The sequence below is a fragment of the Manis javanica genome, chromosome X (genome assembly GCF_040802235.1).
Source record: "Manis javanica isolate MJ-LG chromosome X, MJ_LKY, whole genome shotgun sequence".
In the NCBI taxonomy this organism is placed as follows: Eukaryota; Metazoa; Chordata; class Mammalia; order Pholidota; family Manidae; genus Manis; species Manis javanica.
In genome coordinates, this window is record NC_133174.1 from 24,892,105 (window position 1) to 24,912,866 (window position 20,762).

At 34.7% G+C, this 20,762-nt stretch overlaps 1 protein-coding gene across 10 annotated transcripts in view; it reads right to left on the reverse strand.

Annotated features, from left to right (window-relative positions):
• The window catches only part of DMD (dystrophin), a 2,259,748-nt gene that overhangs the window by 1,186,954 nt on the left and 1,052,032 nt on the right, over positions 1–20,762 (reverse strand). The window lies entirely within an intron of this gene.

Sequence of the window (20,762 nt, forward strand, 5' to 3'; positions counted from 1 at the left end):
TCCCAGTAACTTTGTTTTGGATTGATCAGATGCCACCTGCCTATTGATGGGGACAGCGGAGGTTTCAGTGGCAGGGTCTCTGGGGGAGTTTTGACAATAAGTATGCTAACACAGCCATTTATTACTGCACAGCCTTTATGAGAAGAACATCCTTGTTTTTGTAGTAATACAATTAAATGGAGTTTAGGTTCCCAGACTGAATACACACAAAGATGAGGAATATTAAGCTGGTCCATTTATGCATTACTTTTAATTTCTCACGTCCAGGATTCTTCCACTCAATTCTTATATAATATAAAAATAATTCTAATTTAGATGTCTTAGCTACTTATGACACTGCAAATTCATAGAATTACACAAATTAGCTTAAATTACATAGTTAAACCTCTTACAAAGTTTGGTGTACTGTGTGTATCATGACCAAATACAAAATTTATATTCTTTCATATGATCAATAGAATGATAATCTACATGCGCTTCTAACTTTACATTTAAAATAATTTTGGAATTTGGGGCTAGACTCTGATGAGGAGAACTCACAGATTTAACCATTGATTTTTAAATTCAAACTCTCAATGTCTTCATATCACACCAACCATTTCACCAACTAAAAAATAAAAAAATCAGTAGACTATTTAAATGTGCAATTACCACGAACACACTAGGTTTAACAAAAACTGGTTGAGTTGACAACACAAGTCAAGCAAATTTACTGTGCCTTTCATACATTCCTTTAGACTGGTGACTGTTGTTCTTAGTAAAGATTTCCAAGTTAGTAAGTGTCTTTCTCATTTGCACCGGATGTTTCAACTCCTGAGGAAAAGACAGTTCCACATTATCTGAAACAAGAATATTTCCTATACGTTTTTTAATAAAATGGTGCAGTTATCATTCTTTTTGTTTGTATGCATTTTATACCTGTAAGTTTTTACAGAACAGTGGTTTTGGTGATCAGGAAGTTATGTAGAAGACAAGTAGTAGTTTTTCTCTTGTATGGATGTATGGATTATTTATTTATGTGTGTATTTTTATTCAACCAAAGGGGTTATTTTAGAGTGAGACATATTTTCAAGGTATTTAGAAAACATCTGAATCTCATTTAAAAAATCTAGTGTGAGTTCCAAAAGATTTTGATGTCTGTCATAGTCATTTTCTCTTAAAAGGAAGATGACTCTAAGTTTTTCATATTTTCTTTCTGTTTCTTTTTTGACATGTAGTTTCCTTGATCCTCATTAGCTAAGCTTAGGATGCACTCAGCGGTCTTAAATTCATACTGATGCCTTATAAATATAGTCATTACGGATTATAGATAGCAAAGAATTGAATCAAACAGTTAAATACAATAAAAAAAAAGGCACTGGAAAAACCCACATTTGATTACTCCCTTGGATTTAACTTCCTGAAATACAATTTAAAACCCAAGTTTCTAATTCTTTGGAGTTCTCAGGTAATGACATTTTGTTTTGCATAGAGTAAGTTTAACTAAAAGTGATATCTATTTAAGTAATAATTAATGCTGACCACACAGCTCTGCAGACTGGAGTGCTATGTCTTAAGCTCTAGCATTGGCTGCAGTCCTGAACCAGGGTTCTAAGAATGTGGACAGCACGCTGGTCTCTGGCTTCTCATTTAAGCTTTTCACTCATTGACTAGATGTTTCGGTCATAGATTATTTTATTACATATAGATTCATGTACTTCCTTTCCTCATAATAAATATTCTTCAGCACATCAAGAGAAAAACTATTTTCACCTATCTTTCAATGGAAATCTCTTTTAGGGGAATGCTAATATGGCATCTATTTAAACCTAGAATTTTTGAAATAATTGACATTTTGTTCTGATTCTAGAAACTATTTTTGCTTTTTGTTTTAATGATGAAGGACTTATTACACTGACTATAACATCCTCCAAAGAAACATTACCCATTGTATTACAAGTACATCATGCCCTATTAATATGCATAGTGTGATTATTTTCAAGACTATCATAGACAAGTCTTAGAGCAACTGGTATCAATTAATGGAAATAAGAAGACTAACTACTAAAAACACAGCATGGAGAGATTCTCCAGAACATTTAGACATATTAAAACTGCTATGGTTGATGAGCACAATTGAAGAAATAGATAGGTGTATCCTATTAAGAAAATACCTGAATGAGAAAAACATTGCAATCTATACTATCCAAAAACACTAATAAGCAATCCTTCTTTTTATTTCTTTTTTAACATAAACTAAATTAGAAGGCCTAATATTCCTAAAGTGGCTTCCAGTTACAATTAGCTATGGGCACTAACTTAGCTCGGTTTTGTAAATTAAATCCTGAAAGGTTAAGGTCACTCATTCAATATATTTAATGAAGACTAATTTATTGGAGGATTTAGTTCTTATCATGTTGATACATAGTATCCAGTCATTACAGGTAGAAGTTAAGTGGCACATACCACTGAAGAGAGAAAGCTAAGGGATGATCCTATGAACTTTTATGAGAAATAGAAATATTTCAAAATAACTCTCTGATACCATTGGGAAACTGTCAGTTCATTTTCTAGAAAATTCAGTTTTATAAATTTTGAATGATCTCATTTATTATAAAGTTCTAATAGAGACAATAAATTTTAATATATAGAGATGTATCATAATTTTCAGATATAAGAAACTGCCAAAAATTTAATCAAAAGAGTCAGACATTTGGAGATCTAGTTTACTATCTATTCCTTAAAATACATCATTCCTTTTGACACAGTCATGCAGGCCTATAATGAATAAACTATATCCACTGAATGACTTTCAGTTTGGTTTAATAAAAATTTCAGACAGTTATTAAAAAATCAGTGTAATTGGAAGAATCGTGTTCATTTTTCCTTTATGCAAAATCCATGCACTCATATTCAGATTTTGCCTTTTCATTTGAATTTCATTAACTCTGCCTTGAATAATTATAGCCTTCTGAATTCTGATGTGTACAAATCCTGTCTAACCTTTTGAAAATCAACTTGCTTTTGTTAATGTTCCTTACCACCTTGTATCATTACAGATATTCATGCATCATTAGCAAGGAAGCGCTGCAGCCATACTAATTCATTTTATTTCTCTCTGTTCATAGTCATTTCTAATGATATATGCCCAAAAGAATATACTATCCTCATTTTCTGGGAATGAAAACCAAGAAATGTGGGAGAAAGCCCCAAGGTACCTATTTTTATTAACAAATGGAGAGCTTAACTGACATTTAAAAAGGCTTATCATCGGACTAACCTATGATTTGTGACACCTAAAGTTGAGGTGAAAACAGTTTTGAGATTTCAAGCTGTGTAAGCAGGTATAGTATCACTCATAAAGTTTTTAATAAACTTTGGGTTCTCTGAAACTTTAGGTATCACATTCTTTTATTACTTAAAATTTGTTTCTTGAAGGGCCATATAACTGCATGAGATAAAGGCAATCATGTTTTGAAACAAATGGTGCATTTTATCTAAGTTTTTAAAACAAAATGTTTTCCTCCATGATTTAAAGGACTTCTTTCTCAATATAAAAGTTTCAAATGGGTTGTGGATACTGGCTCATTATGACCTATGAGGTCAAAGAAACTCAAGAAGAAAAATGTACTATATGCCATATTATTATGATATATTCCTTAAAACTACCTATATATCTGATGCAAATATGTTATACAGAAAACATGTTAACACAAAGTCTAAAGAATAAAAATAGACTAGCACCTAGAAAAAAAGTAATACTATGATGGAGCCATTTTTTTTTTACTCCATTAGTGTTAAAAATGAAGGTGTGCCAAATCTTCCAAGTTAAGACAAAATTATTTATTAATGATTTAAAGCGAGCCATGATAGGAAAGTCTGTTCATTTATATCTGAATATCTTTCCTCAAATATTTCTTAAATATTATAGATTATTTAAAAATACTTACACAATGTCATATAAATCTGAAATAGGACTACAGGCTTTATAGATAAATGGCATGGAAATGGAAAGAAAGACAAGTTTTCTTATACAAGCAACTCTCTCTCCTCTCTCTCCTAGTCTCAAAAGGTCTTCAGAGAAAGACAATTAAGTTTCTTTCTAGGGATCATTACCGTAAGAAGGACAGTTATTTTTATTTATTTTCCCTTGATCATTTATAGTAATTAAAAAGCCTTAAAAAGGCAAATCAAAAGATCAAATTTAGCAAAAAATCCTGCATTAATCCACGGAGAGAAAAAAGACTCAAACAGTAAAGCATACAAAAAACAAGACTATGACACAAGATGAGATAGGTATGGGTTTAGTCTCCTGTTCACAATTCTGGATATACATAAATGGCTGGGCAATTCTAAGATTCCAATAGTACTCAGTTTTACATGCTTTAATTAAGTCACTGGATAGAAAGGCTGAATAATCAGCCCAAAGAGTCCCAATAGATTGGCTATGATCTTAGAGGAAATAGCCATGAGAGAGAGTGTTTGCTCTTAGCTACCCTGCCATTTACCGCATCATGTGGGAATCTGCCTATGGGAAGCTACATAATAAAACGAAGGATCGACCCTCAGATGGTCATTAAGTGACTGATTAACAAACTCTATTAAGCCTTTAATTTACCCCTCTTGTTCAAAAACAATAAAACACACTAAATACATGAAATATTCAGTGTAAAATATTGCAGAAAATCTTCCTTTATAGCCATATGACTTATTTTCTAAAATTAGAATGGGATTTTTTGGTGCAGGGCAGGCTGTCTGTGAGAGAGATGCAGGTGAAGCTAGATTTGCAGTCTTTAACTACACCCCACTTTTAGGAGGCCAGGCTGGGGCTGCTCATTGATCTGCCTCATGCTGATTCTTCCCTTCCACACCATCAAATTTACCGAATTCCTCAGGGTCAAGCTAAATTACCATCTAATTAAACTGATAAACTGAATCTTGATAATGTGTTAATGGCTTATAGTGGTTTAAAGTGTTATCCTTTACAGGATAACATCTGCATTTTAATAAGGATTTTCAATAAATTAACATAAATTAGTAAGTTGGTAGAATTCTAGTCATTAGGATGGACTGTGAGACAAGTGAAAGAAAAGGGCTTTGGTTCCCACCAAGGCAAGCACCCAACACATAAGCACCAACATATATGGCCTACCCTGTAAGAAATCACCAGTAAAAATAACATGCTAATGCAACAGATAAGGCTAAATGCCCTAGGTATCTTACAATGTAAAATAAACGCAGCAAAGACTTATGCACAGTACCTCCCATTGAGTAGGTTATCAAAAGTACTTGTTGAATAAATGAATAAAGAAACTACCCACTTAAAAGGATGGTTTTTAAAATAGATATTTGGCTAGACTTGCTGGCATTACAGTTATAATGTAATTTCCATTTTAGAATTCCCAGAATTCAAACAGGAGAATTTTCCTCATTTATTAATTTAATTTTCACTGGCAAGATTTAAAAGATTTCTGATTTAACTGTGCCATATTTATGTAGTTTAAGGTACACCAGCTAAGTGGTATTATACATATGTCTTGGCTCCTCAGTTACCTCTCAGATATTAATTTAATTCATTATATGTGAACCAAAAAAGAAGCAATTATTTGAAGTATAAATACAGATAATTTTAGGAGATATTAATTTTAATCCCTTCATGGAAATCTACATTGCCTATTAGCAGACATAGGCATTAGAGAAGACTTGCAGTCAAATCTTTTTAATGCTTGCTAATGTCCCAAACTCCTCACAAAAAAATTTATTTGTTTTAATTTAATCCATATCTATTTGTTGATAGTAAGCTATCCCAATGCATCAGCTTAAAAAAACCTGGCAAAAGAATTTTTTCAAATGTTCACATGTGAAAATGAACACACATATATATTTAGCAGTGTGAAAATACACATTAACACAAGAAAAATAAGTATGGAATTACTTAAAATTCTGTAATTATATTTCACCCTACTATATCATTTAATATCTATTGCCCTGTGGATCTTCCAGTTTAAGTGGATTGTGCAGAACAGAATCACAATATTATTCATTTCTACGTTACACTTCTCAAGCATCTCAGAAAATGTGGTCACCCTTTATCTCTATATTATTTAATGTGGTAACTAAGTGCCTAGTTCTGAATATGCACATACCATAATTCTGATTTTGAATGAGACGATTTTTAGAAATATTACAGGAAAGATACCTATAACTGCACCATCGAACATGATAGTCCTTAGCTACATGTGACTATTTTAAATCTGAATTATTTAAAAGGAGCACAATTAAACTTTTTACTTGAGATTAAAAACATAACATGGTGCTCAATTTTTAATAATAGAGAAAATCAGTAATGCAGAAGCTAGGACCTTTGTATGTGAAAATTTTTAACAGTAGCACTGTATCTATCAGAAAACAATTATTGTAGCATATCTAGATTAAGAGTTTACCTCATGAAGGTGATTTAGACTGGGCTACTAAATCTGATTTAAAATGCCAAAACCTTAAAATTTAATTTTCTGTTATACTACATTTGATGGGTTTTATTGAACTGCTAACATATAGTTTTCATATGTACATAGACTCTATCTCTAATAACCTCATCAGTTTTGATGAGGTTAATAAAAGCACATATTATCAAGTATATAAATTATATATGCATGATTTGTCTGTTGAAAACTTACTAATTTATGCATATATTTATATGTATGTGTGTGTATACATCCAAACAAAAGTGTTGAGATGATGGGAATATCACCTCATATACACATTTTGTCTCCCTCACAGCTGAGGAGACTCAACCTGCAGAATAACTGTGACTATCAAAATCTAGAAAAATACACACATCAGCGACTCAAATTATAGAAAAAGCAGTGCAGGCAGAGAAAGATCATGAACTGGTGGTCTTTGAAAGATGTGTGAAGTCTGGGATGGAAACTATGGATCTGGTGATTTCCAGGAGTGTATCGGGGGGGGGGGGGTGATGTGTGAGAGACAATTGATTTAAGAAAATTTATTTGACCTAGGAAGGGGTCAGTTCTTGCTGGTTTGCTTCATCAGTCATTGCAGGACAGTGGCTGCACTAAATGGCTGAGCACAGCCTTATCCCCCACCTTATGTTCATGAGATCAAGATGCTTTCCCACACACACTTACACTGGGAGGTTCTGGCTTGTTAACCCATTCTTCACCAGAGAAAAAATGTTCCCATTATCTTTGTTGCTTCTCAAACAACACTACAGTAGAACCCCCAAACCTGCCTTGCAAGTATGCTAAGAAATTTCACACCCTTTAATTTAATTATGAAGGAAAGAACGAACATAGGGTATTTCAAGAGATACAAGAGACTGAAGCAGGGAAACAAATCTGAGAGTTCATACAAATAATATACTAGAAGAAGCAGAAGATGAATCTAATAAAAATGAAATGAGCAACATTATAAAGATGATAGCACTAGAGCACAGAAAGCCTGGTGCCTGGTTTTAAAAAATTCAAGATGGTTTGGAAAAGGGTATGGTCATTGCTGAAAAAAAATTGTGGGTTCTGAACAATCAAGCAGAAGTATCCCATGACATAGAGAGAAACAGACATTGAAATCATAAGTAAAAAGATAAGAGAATTGAGGGATAGAGTCAGGATCTCTAATATGGAAAGAATATAAGTATCAAAAGGATAAAAGAGAACAGATAGAAGACAAGTAATTATTAAAACAATCGCAAGACAAAATTCTTCCTGTGTGAAAAAAAATATTCTGATTTGCTAAAGTAAAAAATGTTACTCAAGTGCCAAGAAGGATTAAAGAGTAACTAAAAACACATATTTAGAAACATATTAAATCATATCTGGATGAAAATTTTGAATTCTGAGGTGTGGGATGGTAGACATATTACAGAGTTTGAGACAAAGAAAACACTTTAAATTAAAAAGAAAAGAAAAAGGAAGGAAGGAAGGAAGGGAAGGGGGGGAGGGAGGAAGGAACCTGGACTGGCATGGCTCCTCACCAGCAACAATAGAAGATAGAAGATAGGGGAGTTCAGAAGACAATATAAACTAGAAGACAGTGGTCCACAACCTATGGAGATGATTAAAATAAGAGGGATAAATTCAAAATGCTATTATTACCAAAAGAATCTGACATTATGACCACAAAGGAAAGAGCATTTTGAAAATGCACATATTAAAAAGTATACATCCTTACATAATCTTTTGGAGGAAATTTCTCATGTATTCAAACCAAATGAAAAGTATAATAAAAATTTCTAAATGGGGGGATTGGATACAGAGTACAAGGAAACAGCACATATATGTGTGTGTGTGTGTGTGTGTGTGTGTGTGTGTGTGTGTGTGTGTAAACTATCTGGGGCTTAAAAACATTGACTATAGTATGAAAAGATAAAACTAAACTGTAAACATTTTTTATTTCAGAGGGAATGGAAGGGGCAGTAGGGAGAAATGGAGAGGACTAATGTTTTCTTAATGTACTTTTGTATTAACAGCATTTTAAACTAGTATTATATTACACAAACATACAGAGCTCTGAAGTAGTGTTAAGTCACAGAAGCAAAAAAATAGTTTGCAGTGGTAAATAAAGTATAAGTTTATAAGTTGTTTATAAGTTTATAAGTTGTTATGGCCCCTTCCAATTGGCTTTAACATAGCAGACTGTTTTCACTTAAATCAAAGCTGTAAGAAGGCATATACTATTAAATAACTCTGAACACTAAGGAAACAGACCATGACAAAATGCTTAAAAAAGCAGGAAGCAGGATGGGAGGAGATTCAAGATGGCGGCATGAGAAGTGAGATGGAGAACTCCTCCCAAAACCACAAATAGTACAAAAATATAGTTAATTAATACAACTAATCTTAAAAGAGCAACAAGAAAGAAGGCTGAACCAGACTACATAGAGACCTCATGAATAGAGCAGACTTCACAAAACAGGGTAAGTACCAAAGCCTTGATCCAGGGGGACCCAAGCCCTTCCCCCACCCTAGCTCACTGGCAGCAGGAAGAGAAATGGAGCGGGGAGAGGGTGGAAGCCTGGGACTGCTGAACACCCGGCCCTGGAGATCTGCTTTATGAGCAGAAACCTATATTGTGTGGTGCTCTGGATGTTGGGAACTTAGACAGGCGGAATGCTTGAGAGACCAAAATTTGGGCTGTTTGAGGAGGAAGGGATCCACATCTGGTCGCTCTGTGTCAGAGGAAAGGCAGGCAGTCTGAGAGGCTTCCTGGCAGTGAAAGGGCTGCTGAAGGGGCGTGGTTTGCATGGAGCTTGCTGCGCAGGGGAGGGGATAGCAGGACAAGGTTATCTGGGCATGCTTGGCCCAGCTGGTTGGGAACTTTGAGGAGCTTCAGGTGCTCCATCCCCCTGGCTCCCTACTCACCTCCGAGGCCCCCCACTGTGAAATGCACCCTGCAGCAGCTTCCTCCTAAACTGCCAGCACATGTTCACAAAACCAGCAGTCACTGTGCTGGTGTTAGGCCAGCCAGAGGGAGGCCCCACCTACAACGGCTAGAGACGCAAAGCACAGAGGCTGACACCTGTGTGCTTGGCCCACTGGCTCTGACACTGGAAACAGGCAATGCAGACGGGAATCAGGAAACATATCTTTCCTACTCCAGGCACCAGCTCTGCCCCCCTGCGATCCCCCAACCTCACTCTAGGGGCTGAGCAGTTCCAGAGACTGGAGCTTCTGGGCACTAGAGGGCACCACACAGAAATATGAAACATCAAAAGAACATGGTTCAGACAAAAAACTCACAAACCCCACAAAAAGGGCCAAATGAATCTGAACTCACCAATCTTCCTGAAAGAGAATTCAAACTAAAAATTATAAACATGCTTATGAAGGTACAGAAAAATATTCAATAATTCAGGAATGAATTTAAGTAGGAGATTCAATCATTAAGAAATTCCATATCGTAAATGGAACATACAATGGAGGGATTTAAAAGCAGATTAGATGCAGTAGAAGAGATGGTAAGTGGAATAGAAATTAGAGAAGAGGAATACAAAGAAGCTGAGGCACAGAGAGAAAAAAGAATCTCTAAGAATGAAAGAATATTGAGAGAACTGTGTGACCAATCCAAATGTAACAATATTCACATTATAGGGCTACCAGAAGAGGAAGACTGAGAAAAAGGGATGGAAAGTGTCCCTGAGGAGGCAATTGCTGAAAACTTCCCCAATCTGGGGAAGGAGATAGTCTCTCAGGCCATACAGGTGCACAGATCTCCCAACACAAGGGAACCAAGGAAGACAACATGAAGACATATAATAATTAAAATTGCAAAGATCAAAGATAAAGACAGACTTTTAAAAGCAGCTAGAGAGAGAAAAAAGATCACATACAAAGGAAAACATACAAAGGAAAACCCATCAGGCTATCATCAGACTTCTCAACAGAAACCTTGCAGGCCAGAAGAGAATGGCATGATATATTTAATGCAATAAAGAGAAGGGTCTTAAGCCAAGAATACTCTATGCCACAAGGTTATCATTTAAATTTGAAGGAGGGATTAAACAATTTTCAGGTAAGCAAAAGCTGAGAGAATTTGCTCCCACAAACTACCTGTACAGTGAATTTTGGAGGGACTCCTATAGATGGATGTATTCCTAAGGGTAAAAAGATGTCACCCAAGGGATAGACAAAGAGTACAGAATATGATTCATAACATACAACGAATGGAGGAGGAAGAAAAAGGAGGGAAAAAAAAGAACCTTTAGGTTGTGTTTTTAATTGCATATGAAGTGAGTTAAATTACACTGTTATATAGTAAGGGAATTACCCTTGAACCTTTGGTAACCACAAATCTAAAGCCTGAAATGGCAATAAGTACATACCGATCAATAATCACCCTAAATGTAAATGGTCTGAATGCACCAATCAAAAGACATAAAGTTACTGAATGGATAAAAAAACAAGACCCATCTATATGCTGCCTACAAGAGACTCACTTCAAACCCAAAGACATACACAGACTGAAAGTAAAGGGATGTAAAAAGATATTTCATGCAACTAATAGTGATAAAAAAGCAAGAGTTGCAGTAGTTGTATCAGACAAACTAGACTTCAAAACAAAGAAAGTCACAAGATACAAAGAAGGGTATTACATAATGATAAAAGGGTCAGTCCAACAAGAGGATATAACTATTATAAATATCTATGCACCCAACAAAGGAGCACCTACATATGTGAAACAAATACTAACAGAATTAAAGGGGGAAATAGAATGCAATGCATTCATTTTAGGAGACTTCAACACAACACTCACTCCAAAGGACAGATCAACCAGACAGAAAATAAAGAGACAGAGGCACTGAGCAATTTATTAGAACAGATGGACCTAATGACATCTACAGAACACTCCATCCAAAAGCAACAGGATACACGTTCTTCTCAAGTGCACATGGAACATTTTCAAGAATAGATCACATATTAGGCCACAGAAAGAAATTCAAAAATATTGAAATTGTACTAACCAGCTTCTCAGATCACAAAGGCATGAAACTAGAAATAAATTACACAAAGAAAACAAAAAAGCCCACAAACACATGGAGGCTTAATGACATGTTCATAAATAATCAATGGATAAGTGACCAAATAAAAACAGAGATCAAGCAATATATGAAGACATATGACAACAACTTTTCAAAACACAAAATCTGTGGGACACAGCAAAGGCCATGCTAAGAGGGAAATTTATTACAATACAGACCTACCTCAGGAAAGAAGAACAATCCCAAATGAACAGTCTAAACTCACAATTAATGAAACTAGAAAAGGAAGAACAAATGAGGCCCAAAGACAGTAGAAGGAGGGACATAATAAAGACTAAAGCAGAAATAAATAAAATTGAGAAGAATAAAACAATAGAAAGAATCAACAAAAGCAGGAGCTGGTTCTTCGAGAAAATAAACAAAATAGATAAACCCCTAGCCACACTTATCAAGAAAAAAAGAGAGTCTACCCACATAAACAGAATTAGAAATGAGAAAGGAAAAATCAGTTCGGACACCACAGAAATAAAAAGAATTATTAGAGAATACTATGAAAAATTACATGCTAACAAACTGGATAACCTAGAAGAAATGGACAACTTTCTAGAAAAATACAACCTTCCAAGGCTGACCCAAGAAGAAACAGAAAATTTGAATAGACCCATTACCAGCAAAGAAATTGAACTGATAATCAAAAAACTACCTAAGAACAAAACACCTGGACCAGATGTTCTCACTGCTGAATTTTATCAAACATTTAGTGAACACCTAAGACCCATCCTCCTTAAAGTTTTCCAAAAAGTAGAAGAGGAGGGACTACTCCCAAACTCATTCTATAAGGCCAGCATCACCCTAATACCAAAACCAGGTAAAGACACCACAAAAAAGAGAATTACAGATCAATATTGCTGATGAACATAGATGCAAAAATACTCAACAGAATATTAGCAAAACAAATTCAAAGATACATCAAAAAGATAATCCATCATGATCAAGTGGGATTCACACCAGGGGTGCAAGGACAGTACAACATTCAGAAATCCATCAACATTACCCACCACATCAACAAAAAGAAGGACAAAAACCACATGATCATCTCCTTAGGTGCTGAAAAACCATTTGACAAAATTCAACATCCATTCATGATAAAAACTCTCAACAGAATGGGTATACACGGCAAGTATCTCAACATAATAAAGGCCATATATGACAAACCCACAGCCAACATTATACTTAACAGCAAGAAGCTGAAAGCTTTTGCTTTAAGATCGGGAACAAGACAAGGATGCCCACTCTCCCCAGTGTTATTCAACATAGTTCTGGAGGTCCTAGCCATGGCAATCAGACAAAACAAAGAAATACAAGGAATCCAGGTTGGCAAAGAAGAAGTCAAATCAAACTGTCCCTGTTTGCAGATGACAAACGGCCTAAAGCAATGTACATAAAAAGCCCTAAAGAATCCACTCCAAAACTAGTAGATCTAATATCTGAATTCAGCAAAGTTGTGGGATACAAAATTAATACACAGAAATTTGTTGCATTCCTATACACTAATGATGAACTAGCAGAAAAAGAAATCAGGAAAACAATTCCATTCACAAGTGCATTAAAGAAGAATAAAATAGCTAGGAATAAACCTAACCAAGGAAGTGAAAAACCTATACCCTGAAAACTACAAAACACTCATTAGAGCAATTAAAGAGGACACTAATAAATGGAAATTCACCCATGCTCTTGGCTAGGAAGAATTAATATTGTCAAAATGGCCATCCTGCCTAAAGCAATCTACAGATTCAATGCAATCCCTACTAAAATACCTACAGTATTCTTCAATGAATTAGAGAAAGTTGTTCTAAAATTCATATGGAATGACAATAGACCCCGATTAGTCAAAGCAATCCTGAGAAGGAAGAATAAAGCAGGGGGAATCATGCTCCCAGACTTAAGCTCTACTACAAAGCCACAGTAATCAAGAAAATTTGGTACTGGCACAAGAACAGACCCACAGACCAGTGGAACAGAAGAGAGAGCCCAGATATAAACCAAGCATATATAGTCAATTAATATATTATAAAGGAGCCATGGATATACAATGGGGAAATGACAGCCTCTTCGACAGCTGGTGTTGGCCAAACTGGACAGCTACATTAAGAGAATGAAACTGGGTCATTGTCTAACCCTATACACAAAAGTAAACTCAAAATGGATCAAAGACCTGAATGTAAGTTATGAAACCATAAAACTCTTAGAAAAATATATAGGCAAAAATCTCTTGGAAATAAACATGAGTGACCTCTTCTTGAACATATCTCCCCAGGCAAGGGAAACAAAAGCAAAAACAAACAAGTGGGAGTATAACAAATCAAAAAGCTTCTGTACAGCAAAGGACACCATCAATAGAACAAAAAGGCATCCTACAGTATGGGAGAATATATTCATAAATGAAAGATCCGATAAGGGGTTGACATCCAAATTATATAAAGAGCTCCCGCACCTCAACAAACAAAAAGCAAATAAGCCAATTAAAAAAGGGGCAGAGGATCTGAACAGACAGTTCTCCAAAGAAGAAATTCAGATGGCTAACAAGCACATGAAAAGATGCTCCACATCACTAATCATCAGAGAAATGCAAGTTAAAACCACAATGAGATTTCACCTCATACCAGTTAGGATGGCCAATATCCAAAAGACAAACAGCAACAAACGTTGGCGAGGATGTGGAGAAAGGGGTACCCTCCTACACTGCTGGTGGGAATGTAAACTAGTTCCACCATTATGGAAAGCAGTACAGAGGTTCCTCAAAATACTCAAAATAGAAATACCATTTGACCCAGGAATTCCACTCCTAGGAATTTACCCTAAGAATGCAGGAGACCAGTTTGAAAAAGACAGATGCACCCCTATGTTTATCGCAGCACTATTTACAATAGCCAAGAAATGGAAACAACCTAAGTGTCCATCAGTAGATGAATGGATAAAGAAGATGTGGTACATACACACAATGGAATATTATTCAGCCTTAAGAAGAAAACAAATCCTACCATTTGCAACAACATGGATGGAGCTAGAGGGTATTATGCTCAATGAAATAAGCCAGGCAGTGAAAGACAAGTATCAAATGATTTCACTCATCTGTGGAGTATAATAACAAAGAGAAAACTGAAGGAACAAAACAGAAGCAGACTCACAGAACCCAAGAATGGACTAACAGTTACCAAAGGGAAAGAGTCTGGGGAGGATGGGTGGGAAGGGAGGGATAAGGGGGAAAAAGGAGCATTACAATTAGCAAACATAATGTACCGGGGGGGCGGGGGGGGGGCGGGGACTCAGGAGAGGCAGTATATACAGAGAAGACAAGTAGTGATTCTATAGCATCTTACTACGCTGATGGACAGTGACTGTAATGGGGTATGTAGTGGGACTTGATGATGGGGGGAGTCTAGTAACCATAATGTTGTTCAAGTAATTGTACATTAATGATACCAAAATAAAAAATGAAAAATAAAATAGCAGGATAAATGCATTCTAAAAAATTTTAGATGATCACCTAAAACAACATTGATGGCCTTCACTGCACAGATACTGAAGATTCCTGACAATGACTGGAGGCTAATTTTGCACATGAATAAAAGAGAATTATTTTTAGGTGTTTGATGTTCCTAAATATCAGCGAGGAATCTTAACAGTAAATGGGAAACTGTACTTTTATGTTAGGGCATCCAATGTTAGTTCTATTTTGACTAGATACAAAGAGCTCAATGTTAAACATCTAATTAAAATAAAAATAATTAATGAGAAAAATACTTAAGCCAAAACAGTATTTAGCTAAGGTTACAATGACCAATATAAGATTTTTTTTTGCAATTTTGAAATAACTGCTTCAATGCCTCTCAGCCATTCTAAATTGCTTTTGTTAAGCTGAAAAGTTTCCCTCATTCTTTGTCCTGACATATAAAACTGTGTTTATCTAAATGCCCTTACTTTCAAGAGGCACTAACAACCTTGAGAAATTCGTTATAAAATTATATGACCTAATTCCACATAACATGAGTTTGATAACTACCCCACACTCTGTTCTTACAAATATGCACAATTGTTTTATATACATATAATGAAGAGCAGGAGTTACAAAACAGAACGTTTGGAACTAGGCTGAAAAATGGAGAGTGAATTATAAAACTTACTATGTCATTGAATTTAGCAGGCATTTTTTTCAAAGGCAAAGCATATACTTTACAAAGTAAATGTACATATGCAAATATTTATAAGTTTTTTACAGTTAATATGTACATGTGTAAACATAGTTACATGTATATGTGCATACACACATAACATAGCCAGATGATACTTAGATAGCTAGACAGATGTTTATCAGCTGGCAGCAGTCTTTTGTGATTTAGGAAGCTAATATGTGGTATGTCATCATGTGTTAAATGTTTTTACATTTACTGCATGAGAGATGGATTTTTTATTACCTAATTTTATTTGGAAAGAAATTGTTAACATACTTAAATTATCCATGCTAATAGTAAGTCAAATAAAATAAATGAACACAAATCATCTCCTCCTCTCCTTTGTGTTGCTCTGTGCTAAAGTGTTTCTCAAGGCCATGGGTACCTGTACCCTTATATATGGGTCTGTTTTTTTCCCTCCCTTCCAGGATGCAGCTATTATTTCATATTTCCATCATTTATTCTTTATCATTTTGGCTTCCAATTTACTGGGGGAAGAAAAACAAGAGAATTAAGTTTATTAGAATTATCTCTATAATCGGTGAAGTTTTTTTTTTTTTAATTTTCTTAAAAGGACCTGAACAGTCTTCTCAAAAGTGAACTCTGGACTTCCTGAATGTTATCGTATCAAATTAGGGAATCCTGAGGCCTTTTGTTCTACTCCCTTCCTGCTTCTCGGCTGTGTTCCAGGTAATTCATAATGATGTCTACACCTGACCACTGAATAAAGGAGGTGGTGCTATGTATATAGAAACTACTGTGTTTAATGATCCTTTTTAAAAATGATGTATGTTGTCAAGTTATAAATAACTTTGTAAAATATAATAGTCACTGAACAAAACCATTTTTTTTTTCTTACCAAAGATATCATCAATTCTTCCTTAGGGTTTTGTTAAGTTTAATGACACCTTAGTCTTAATATGCTCCACTTTGCAATCAAGATAGTTTCTCTTGGAAGTCAGTTCTCTGTCAGTGTTCTAGAAGATATTAATACCAGTGTATTATCCCATGGCAAGAGTTCCAATATAACATTGAACTGTTCGGCCAGTGCATTTTCAAGTTTTAACTCTAAGAAACCATATTCACGCAATCACTTTTAAATTCATTTTAGATCATATATTCCAAAAGGATGATTAACTGAGGTCTTCACATACCTTCTGTTTCTTAACTCTTTGTGAAAGCATCTAAAATAGAAATGAAGTGTTTTTGCCAAATTAAAAAAATAATTAATTTTTCACTCCTCAAAACTTTTCGGAGTACTAATTTGCTTACTTTTTGTACCAAAACAGTATTTTAAGTGTAAGAATTAACTAAAACGATGACTGTAAAAGCACTTTGTCACAAAGTAATTGTCGTGGCTATTTATTTGGAAATTAAGAATATAAAAAATGCATGCCTATTAATATAAATGCAGTGGATTTTTTTCAACTTGGAATCTCTATGGTTTCAAATTTCAATTTTGAAAAGTACAGGAAAGGTAACATTTTTATGTTAAAGGAAATTAATTTAATTTTCGGATATCAAATAGCACTACCAAATCATGCTATTACAGGGTCTGTACATCTTTGAAGCAAACAAAAGGAGGATTTAAACCCAGAGGATGCAAATATTTATAAATAAGCAAATACTGAAAATATATTAGGTAGGTGTGATACTCTAAAACTACCCTTTGTGCATATTGTTCCTCACATGTGACAAAAGAAACTCCAGAATCTTATTCCAAGGGATAATGCTTTGGGGGCCAGTATTTATTGCCTGGAAGGCCATGAGAATGGGAGGTAATCATAGGTTTTAGTTTTCCTTTCCTCATTCTCCAACCTTCAAGCAGCCAACATAGAAATCTGGCAGGAAGAATGCCACTTTATGTGAATAAGTTTCTCCAAATTGATGATTCCCAGACTTCATTTTTAATGGGCCAATAAGATATTACCAAAAATGTCAGGGAACTTCACGAAGCTCCAACCTTTATTTTTTTTCTAGTGAAGGACACTGTAATGAAATAATAATAAAAAAGAATGAGAGGGGAAAAAAAGATGAAAGAAAGGTCATGTTCATACTACACGCCACTGTAGAAAGCCATACTTTCAGAAGAAAGAATAAGTCTGTATAAATTTAGTTTTTGAAAAGCTCAACATATCTGCTATTGTTCCTTTCGTGCGGACCAGTGAAAACTGTCAGACACTGGTAAATTTGTGCGGGGCACCAGTGATGTAAGAAAACTGAGCAAATAACTTTTTAAATTGTGTAACAAATTACAGAAGAAGATGCAAGCCATTCATTCATTTATTTATTCAACATATTTTTATTGAACACCTAGTTCTGGTCGAATCTATATATTGGGAAAATACTAGTTTCAAGACAGACAAGGTTTCTGCCCTTGTGGAGCCTACATTTTAATAGTAGAAAACAGGTTATAAACAAGTAAGCAAACAAGCATGACTTTTTCAGACTGTGGTAAGTGCTATAAGGGGAATAACCTGGCTGATGTTTTAGGGCAAGATGCAGATGGTGAAGGGAATGCTGTGAAGGGATTGCTGTGAGCTACATCAGACAGGATACTGAAGGATGTATTTGCTTTACATCCTGGAAGATGACAAGAGATCAGTGGTCAAAGATCCAGAAAGAAAGTCCCAAGAAAAGGGAACGATGATTGCAAAGGCTGAAATGGAAGATATTTAGGCAAGTTTGAAGAAGAGGAGGCCTTGTGGCAGTACATTAGAGAGGCCGTTTTCCACGAGGGTGGCAGTATAAGCAAGGCTCTAGCTCTCTCAAAACAATTCTCCACATAGGAAATAGTCAAGTGTATCTGCTTATGAGGCAAGAAACTAGCAGAGTATGAATGATATTATTCATATATGTTTCATGAATATTTGTGATTGCCTAGATACTAATCACAAAGTCGGAACTTTGTGCAGATCACAAAAGGAGTTATAAACAGTGTAGTTTACTGTATTTGTTAAAGAAATCATTTTTTTATATTTTACCAGCCAGACACTCTGTTAGTTAAGAATGTTCTAACTATTATGGAAAACTATTTTCATAGCTCTCCTGGAAACTTTCCCAGTTGATTTATCCTGGCAATAAATGCCCACACATTGCTATCCAGCTAAACAGCTAATAATGCCTCTAAGTTATGAATCAATCTAAACACCTTAACCTTATATAGACATGAACTCTTGGTTTTCATCTTATCCAGGCACCTTTTATCCATGGATTAGTCACCACTAAATATAGTTTTTCTTTGCTTTGCATGTGTTAAAATAGTCATTTGAAATTAAAAAATGTGAGAATGCAATCAGCCTGGACTTTCATTTAGTTCTCATCTAGATAGCTGTCTACTACTCATTTAGTACTATACACAGAAGATGATTAAATAGATAAAAGTGACAATTATAGAAATTAAAACTATATTGTGTAATTAAGTCTGTGAATAAATGCATTTGTATTATTTTAAAATGAAGCTAAATTTCAAATACATTTTAAGATTTTGAAAGCCATTGGCTTATAAAGAAAGGCAAAAGACATACCAGATAACTTAGCAAACTTGAAAATATTGTAACCCTTTTTGTTTTAGGAAAATCAAAGTTAGGAAAGCTATACACTTGAACTAATTTTATTCATCTGTTCTAAGAATATGTTCCATACAATGAGAGTCTTAAGTAGTCACTGAAGAATCAGAATGATTCACAGATGGTGCAAGAGATTTAATTATTTTTAACCAGTTGTTCTAGGCATGCTCAGAAAGATATTGCCAATCCCACTGCAAAAGCCATCTGAGCCCCCATCCAGCTGGCGTTCCATATTTTGAAAGCAAATTTAGATTGGAGAAAATTACACTTGTTATTGTTATGTTGCAAATGGAGGTCAAATTGCTGTGTATAAATTCTTGTAGTTTTTTTCTCTTCATTGTGTGAGTTATATTTATCAAATATCACATCTTTTATATGATTGGTATGGATATGCAATGTTGTTTTATATTTTGTGTTGTCTGGCACATAGGAGGCACTAGATAAATGTTTATTGAAGGAAAGAAATACCAATTCAGTGTATCCAAAATAAAACCTGAGTTTCTTTATAGACCATCAGTAAGTATATGGAATTCCAATTTTACTGCACCCTTATCATTATTAGGAGGTTCTCATTAAAAACAAAAAAGAAAATAAACCAATATAATAAAACAATGGCCCACAACCACCAAAGAGTCATCAACAAATCTCTTCATTAATTTCATAATTAAAACTGTATCTTGATGTTAGAATCTTCACCCTTAATTTTATGGGAACTCAAGCAAGTTGCTTGACAAATTTTAATCTGTTTAGGTTGTTACAATAATTAGAGACAGTCTTTGTAAAGCTCTAGTCTTCCATACTGCACTGGCCTCGAAAGTATTTTGTTATCTCACAAGAAAATAACCAATATTGATAATTATTTCCATTAGACTAAGAAAAGAAAATCTTTGCTTAAAGTACTTACAGTAAGTCACAACCTGTTCTAAAACAGTTCTATCACATGCAATTATTTTAAAAGTATTGTCATTACAAGGAAGAGAATATTAACTTTAGTGAAACTAGCATGATGCCAAAAATGAGTTATATTCATTCTAATTTTCTAATAAACTTCCATAATAAAACTGCACATATCAATGACACAACATACTCAATTTTGTGTTTATAACCATTATTCATGAAAGACTTTGAAAGTGCAGCCTGCTACTTTAGCTCAGGGGAGAAGAGTGTTCTGGTATAAAAATGTAGTGGCCATCAGCTTATTATACCTGGTATTAAAGTCATGAGACTGAAGGAAAACAGGCAGGGATTATAAATAGAAAATGGCAAAGAGCCAAGGACTAAGCACTGAGACATTTCAACGTTAGAAAGAACATCCAGAGAAAGGTAGGAAGTGAGCGAGGTGAAGAACTCCGAGCAACTTGCCTCTCTAATTTAGTGTCACTGATGGCCAGTATTTTAGTTCTGTTTTTTGATACATAAACTAGACAATTTTATATATAGCAAATATTTCTTTAGACTTTTCCATTTCTTCAGCATTTTCTTTCT